Below are 8,264 nucleotides of genomic sequence, written 5' to 3'. Positions count from 1 at the left end.
CATAAAATCTTTTTGTCTTTTAGCATTTTAACAACAGAAATAAAAAATAACTACAGACTAGCATGCAAACATGAGATAAATCATGCAGAGAAATGTAGACAGGAAGTAAAAATATGCAATACAGATAATAAGAAATTAAAATCTATATGTCATGCATCCTACATACAAAGTCTAAAAGTTTGATTAACCCTCACAAACAACATCCGAAATCACTTTGTCTCGATCAATAATGCCATTCATCTCTAAAAGTATCAAGAACCTAGGTTTATCAAAAGCCTTAGTGAAAAGATCAGCCCTCTGGTCCTTAGTATCTATTCTCTTAACCTCAATTATCTTTTTCTCATGGCAATCCCTAAGAAAATGATATTTAACACCTATGTGTTTAGTCTTAGAATGTTGCACAGGATTCTTAGTAATTGCAATAGCAGCAGTATTATCAATATAAAGAGGAGAGAAAAAGATTCCTAGTCTGTAATCTCGAAGTTGTTGTTGGATCCAAAAAACTTGCGAACAGCAACTAGCAGCAGCGATATATTCAGCTTCACACGTGGAAAGCGCAACTGCAGTTTGTTTCTTGCACTGCCAGGTCACCAGCTTTTCACCTAAAAATTGACATCCTCCAGATGTAGATTTGTTGTTGATTTTGCAACCTGCATAATCTGAATCACTATATGCTACAAGATCAAACTTGTCTTCGTTCGAATGCCAGATGCCGAGATTTGAAGAATGTAACAGATAACAAAGAATTCTTTTGGCAGCTATAAGATGAACTGTATTCGGATTAACTTGATAACGAGCACACAGACATATTGCGAACATAATATCCGGCCTAGATGCAGTGAGATAAATGAGTGATCCGATGATTGCTCGATAGTATGTAGGATCAACAGGCTCCCCTTCACAGTCTAACAAAATACCATGATTCACAGCTAGCGGGGTTGACACAGGACATTCTTGAGTCATACCGAAACTGTGACGACCCGAAAATTTCCGATCAAATTTAAACTTAATCTTTATATGAATTCGACACGATAAGCAAAGTCTGTAAAGTTGAGGTAATTTCATATATGCAATTACCATTTGACCAACTCTGACGATTCACGAACAATTATTTGTAAATAAATATGTACAGTGGTATACATATATAAATGTAAATAATTATAATAATTGGAAATAATAAAATTTAATCCATTGAATTAAGAATTACTATTATTAAGTATTGTCATTAAGAATTATTATTATTGTTATTATAAACATCATATAATAAATAACATGTAATGTTAATATCTAATATAATAAATTTAATTATAAGTTAAACAAAAATTGCTATAGTAATAATACCATTACTTTTATTATTAACATTAATATTAATATCACTACTTGTTAAATTATTATTTTCAATATATATATTATATAAATATGAAAGTTAATACATGTAAGGTGTTATAATTACTAATATTATTAATATCATTATAATTATAAATAGTAGTAAAAATTATAATTTTAGTTATTACTACGATTAGTATTATTATTTTAGTTATTATTATCATTATCATTAGAAATCTTTATCATCGATATATTTATATTTATTACTAACATTAATCAAACATAAATTATAAATACAGATATTTATAAGTAATCTATTTCTTATCACTTGCAACTTCCCTCTTTTTCTTTCTTGTGAATTAATGTCGACTAATCTGGTTCTTGTTAATTCACTTGAATTCATTTAAGTATTATTAAATATTATTAATATTATTATTATTTGTATTATATATAATATATGAATGTAAAATTTGATACATATAACTTGTTACATTACTATTATTATTATTTTTAGGTTAGCATTATTATTGTCATTATCATAAAGACTCATTATTAGTATTTTTTTATAAATAATACAATATACTATTATTAATACCTTTACAACTATTATTATTATCAATATTTTTATTTATTATTATTATTATTAACATTATTAGTAATAATTATTATTATCTTTATATTATTAATTATCATTAATATTATTATTAATATTAATAGAATTATTATTATTAATATATTTATATTTACTTATTAATATTAAATTCCGCAGTCAAATACAAATGCTGTTAAGGATTGAATATTTCCCTGTCTCTAAATCTAATTCATGTCAAAATCGATTCCACATCAATCGTACAAAGTTGTTAAGGGTCAATATCACTTTTTATAATTTTTCTTATTTAATACCTGCCCGAATATTTTCTTGTCGACGATCAATTACAGGTCTGTTTCAATGGCCAGATACAAACAATTATGTTACTGCATCACACCCTCAGTATCAATTACAACCCTTTTTAAATTCTATTAATTATGAGATTAAACAGAAAATAAATAAAGAAGCTCGACACTCTGTTCTTTCACTTTTTACTCATAAATCAAATTCAAATCAGAGTTCAAAATCTGTAATTGCAGTTATGTTAGGAGTCTTATGAATGAACTATCTGTAAAAATTCAGGTTTTAATTCTTCAAATTAAGTGTTAATTTTCGAAGTCAAAGGTTTGGTTTTTAAAAGTCAACTTTTGTTCTTTAATCGAATTAGAGTTGTCTATTATATTTCAAGTTAAATTGAAGATCCATATAGTTTTTAGGTGTCGTTTACAAACTATTTCATGTTGTAAGTTTTATCTAAAACGCTCTTAATTCCAAAATCACTACATGGGTTGTTTTTCACGTTTTCAAACTGCATATACCTCTGTTTGGGATTTTTATTTTATTTTCTGTTAATTCCAATCATCACGATCGACTTTTATTTGTTTAAATATCCTAAAACCAATTTTGAGTTCGTGTTTTGATTAATGGAATGATTTTTGGTCGATTAAGTTTCTGAGAAGAAGGAGAAGTAAAGGGAAACAGACGAATATAGTTTGAATAGGTTTAAGATATGTATGAAAGCAGAAAAACAGAATTGGTACAATGGTTGTGAGGGTGTGGAGGTGTTCGAGAGGTCTTGGGTCCGAGCCCGGGTAGCGGCAGTTATTTTTTTAAAAAGCTTATTTGATAAGGTAGCCTATTTTCTTTCATTTATTATTATTATTATTATTATTATTATTATTATTATTATTATTATTATTATTATTATTATTATTATTATTATTATTATTATTATTATTATTATTATTATTATCATTATTATTATTATTATTATTATTATTATTAATATTATTATTATTATTATTATTATTATTATCATTATTATTATTATTATTATTTTATTATTATTATTATTATCATTATTATTATTATTATTATTATTATCATTATTATTACTATTATTATTATTATTATTATTATCATTATTATTATTATTATTATTATTATTATTATTATTATTATTATTATTATTATTATTATTATTATTATTATTATTATTATTATTATTATTATTATTATGAATGTTATTGTTATTGGTAGTATTAATGATTATTGTTATAATAATTATTATTATTACTAATTATCATTACTTGGTATTATTATTATTATTATCACTAATATTAACATATGTATTATTATTATTTTAATTATGATCATTATTAGTATTATTATCATTATAATGAACATAATACAAATTTTTATAAATATTGTTATTAGTATCATTTTACAAACTGTTAGTATTATTATTGACAAAAATATTGTAATAACATCATTATTATTAGTATGGTTATAATTAAAATTATTATCATAATTAACAAAATAGATATTTTTATAATTATAATTATTATTAAATTAAGTATTATTATCAAAAATTAATATTTTCATAACCGTTATTATTAAATTATTCACTTTATTAAAAACTACTGATATTATCATTATTATGAGATTAACTATTGAAAACTATCATTAATATATTTATTAATAGAATTTTAAATAATATTATCATTTTTATTATTATTAGCATTAACACTATTATTATTTCAAATATTACCTTAGTATTACTAAAGTACTGTTTTAACTAACAAATAATATATATATATATAAATATATATATATATATATATATATATATATATATATATATATATATATATATATATATATATATATATATAAATATATTTATTACATATAACATAACGAAACTTAATATTTTTATATAAAATGAATATAGGTTATTAATATAAAAATTATATCACTAATAATATATATATATATATATATATATATATATATATATATATATATATATATATATATATATATATATATATATATATATATATATATATATATATATATATATATATATATATATATATATATATATATATATATATATATATATATATGTTCGATTGCAAGTATAGGTATATATATATATATATATATATATATATATATATATATATATATATATATGAATGATATAGGTTCGTGAATCCAAGGCCAACCCTACACTTGTTTCATGACTTCATATGTATTTTAACTACGAAATACAGTATAGTGAGTTTCCTTTGACCCCTTTTACTCTTTATGTTTTTGGGCTGAGAATACATGCAAATGCTTTATTAACTGTTTTACAATATTTTTATGCGGGAGTTTCATTTGCTCCCCTTTTAAATGCTTTTGCAATATATATTTTTGGGACTGAGAATACATGCGCTACTTTTATAACTGTTTTACGAAATAGACACAAGTAATTGAAACTACATTCTATGGTTGAATTATCGAAATCGAATATGTCCTTTTTATCATGTCCGAAGTTGTCCCGGAATGATGGCGAATTTATCATGTCCGAAGTTGTCCCAGAATGATGGCGAATTTATCATGTCCGAAGTTGTCACGGAATGATGGCGAATTTATCATGTCCGAAGTTGTCCCGGAATGATGGCGAATTTATCATGTCCAAAGTTGTCACGGAATGATGAGGACATTCTATATGCAACTTGTTAAGGTTGATTACCAGGTGTTGTCCCTTATGAATGAATTTTATGCATGATGTTTATGGGAAATGGGAATATTAAATCTTGTGGTCTATTAAAATCATGAATTTTATTGTTTACGATAAACCTATGAACTCACCAACCTTTTGGTTGACACTTGAAAGCATGTTTATTCTCAGGTATGAAAGAAATGTTTCGCTGTGCATTTTCTCATTTTAGAGATATTACTTGGAGTCATTCATGGCATATTTCAAAAGACATTGCATTCGAGTCGTTAAGTTCATCAAGAATATTATTAAGTCGTTTATAGTGGGATATGTTTTGAAATGGTATGCATACCGTCAACTTTCGATGTGATGAAAGTTTGTCTTTTAAAAACGAATGCAATGTTTGTAAAATGTATCATTTAGAGATCAAATACCTCGCGATGTAATCAACTATTGTGAATCGTTTATAATGTATATGAACGGGACCTTTCATAAACGTTCGAGTATATCATTTACATACTTTGCTTGATGAATAAAAATTCCATTATCAGTCTGTTTGACTTGCAAACCAAGAAAGTAGTGTAAGAGACCCAATTTGCTCATTTCGAATTCGTCCTTCATAACCTGCTCGAACTCATCGATGAGTTCCTGCTTAGTAGAACCGAAAATAATGTCGTCTACATAGATCTGGACCAAAATAATATCATCATCTTTAACCTTAGTGAACAGATTACAATCTACCGTGCCCATTTGATACCCTTTTTCGATCAGATAACTTGACAAACGTCCATACCAAGCTCTTGGGGCTTGATGTAAACCATATAGGGCTCTTCGTAAACGGTAAACTTTGTTAGGATGAAGATGATCTTCAAAACCCGATGGTTGATTGACATATACTCTTTCATTCAGCTTGCCATAAAGAAATACACTCTTGACATCCATTTGAAACACTTTGAACTTCATAAATGAAGCAAAAGTCAAGAAAACACTTTGAACTCCAATCTGGCAACAGGAGCAAAAACTTCATCATAATCGAATTCAGGATCTTGCTGATTGAAATGTCTCGTTCATATTGATTATAAACGTTCCATATTAATTGATTTCGTTGCGAGGTTTTGACCTCTATATGAGACGTTTTTCAAAGACTGCATTCGTTTTTAAAACAAATCATAACCTTTATTTTATCGACAAGGTTAAAAGGACACCACCTATATTATCCAGAAATGATAATCTAAAAATATCACACTTATACACTACCAATACATTATGGTTTACAATATTAATATGTTATAACAAAGTAAATCTCGAATGCAGTTTTAAACAATATTATACAAGCATGCTGACACCAAATCTTGTCCATATTTTAGCATGCAATAGCGAAAGCTCTTAATAATCACCTGAGAATAAACATGCTTTAAACGTCAACAAAAATGTTGGTGAGTTATAGGTTTAAGCTATATATTTATCAAATCGTAATAATAGACCACAAGATTTCATATTTCAATATACATCCCATACATAGAGATAAAAATCATTCATATGGTGAACACCTGGTAACCGACATTAACAATATGCATATAAGAATATCCCCTATCATTCCGGGAAATCCTTCGGACATGATAAAAATGAATTCGAAGTACTAAAGCATCCGGTACTTTGGATGGGGTTCGTTAGGCCCAATATATCTATCTTTAGGATTCGCGTCAATTAGTAGATTGGTTTACTAATTCTTAGGCTACCAAGCAAAAGGGGCATATTCGGCTTCGATCATTCACCCATATAATGTAGTTTCATTTACTTGTGTCTATTTCGTAAAACATTTATAAAACTACATGTATTCTCATCCCAAAATATTAGATTTTAAAAGAGGGACTATAACTCACTTTCACAGATTTTTACTTCATCGGGAAGTAAGACTTGGCCACTGGTTGATTTACCAACCTATAACAAATATGTACATATGTATCAAAGTATGTTCAAAATATATTTACAACATTTTTATTACGTTTTAATGATTTGAGTTTATTAAGTCAGCTGTCCTCGTTAGTAACCTACAACTAGTTGTCCAAAGTTAGATGTACAGAAATAAATCGATATATATTATCTTGAATCAATTCACGACCCAGTGTATATACATCTCTGGCTAGATCACAACTCAATATATATATATTTTTGGAATCAAAGTCAACCCTGTATAGCAGATAATGCTAAAAATGAACACATATTTCATAGCATTATTCCTCAAGAAAGACAAGATTTTAGTTGCAATTGTTCTATTTACAAGTGATATTTGTTTAAATATTAAAAGGTGAAAACAAAAGGCAGATTCGACGAATTGAAGATGCAAAGGTCCAAAAAGCTAAAAAGTACAAGATACAATCAAAAAGGTTCAAATTATTGATGAGAAACGTCTAAAAATGACAAGAGTACAAGATGCAAAACGCAAAGTACATGATATAAAATAGTATGAAAGGACGTTCGAAAATCCATAACCGGGACATGAATCAACTCTCAACGCACGACGCAACGGAGCGAAAGTTACAAATTAATTATGTATATAAATATAATATAATATATAATTAATTATATAAATTATATATATATATTATATTTATATAATAAAATGTCGGCAAAGAAGATCCAAAAAGGGATGAGCTGTAAAAGCAAACTCCGCGACTTGCGGAGTTTGAAGGGTTAGAGTACCGCGACTCGCGGAGAAACCAGGTCCCAGAATGTCTATAAAAGGCAGCGAATTCGACGAGTTTTATATATCCTAATTCTATCTATCTCTCAAAAACATATATATATATATATATATATATATATATATATATATATATATATATATATATATATATATATATATATATATATATATATATTTTAATTTTAATTTTAATTTTAATTTTAATTTTAATTTTAATTTTAATTTTAATAATAATAAGGTTATGTTAGCGAATGTTGTAAGGGTGTAAGTCGAAATTCTGTCCGTGTAACGCTACGCTATTTTTAACCATTGTAAGTTATGTTCAACCTTTTTACATTAATGTCTCGTAACTAAGTTATTATTATGCTTATTTAAAACGAAGTAATCATGATGTTGGGCTAATTACTAAAATTGGGTAATTGGACTTTGTACCATAATTGGGGTTTGGACAAAAGAACGACACTTGTGGAAATTAGACTATGGGCTATTAATGGGCTTTATATTTGTTTAACTAAATGATAGTTTGTTAATTTTAATATAAAGATTTACAATTGGACGTCCCTATAAATAACCATATACACTCGATCGGACACGATGGGCGGGGTATTTATATGTACGAATAGTAGTTCATTTAACCGGACACGGGAATG

This window comes from Rutidosis leptorrhynchoides, chromosome 2 (genome assembly GCF_046630445.1).
Source record: "Rutidosis leptorrhynchoides isolate AG116_Rl617_1_P2 chromosome 2, CSIRO_AGI_Rlap_v1, whole genome shotgun sequence".
In the NCBI taxonomy this organism is placed as follows: domain Eukaryota; kingdom Viridiplantae; phylum Streptophyta; class Magnoliopsida; order Asterales; family Asteraceae; genus Rutidosis; species Rutidosis leptorrhynchoides.
The sequence above is the reverse complement of the archived record's forward strand: the minus strand, read 5'-3'. Positions refer to the sequence as shown.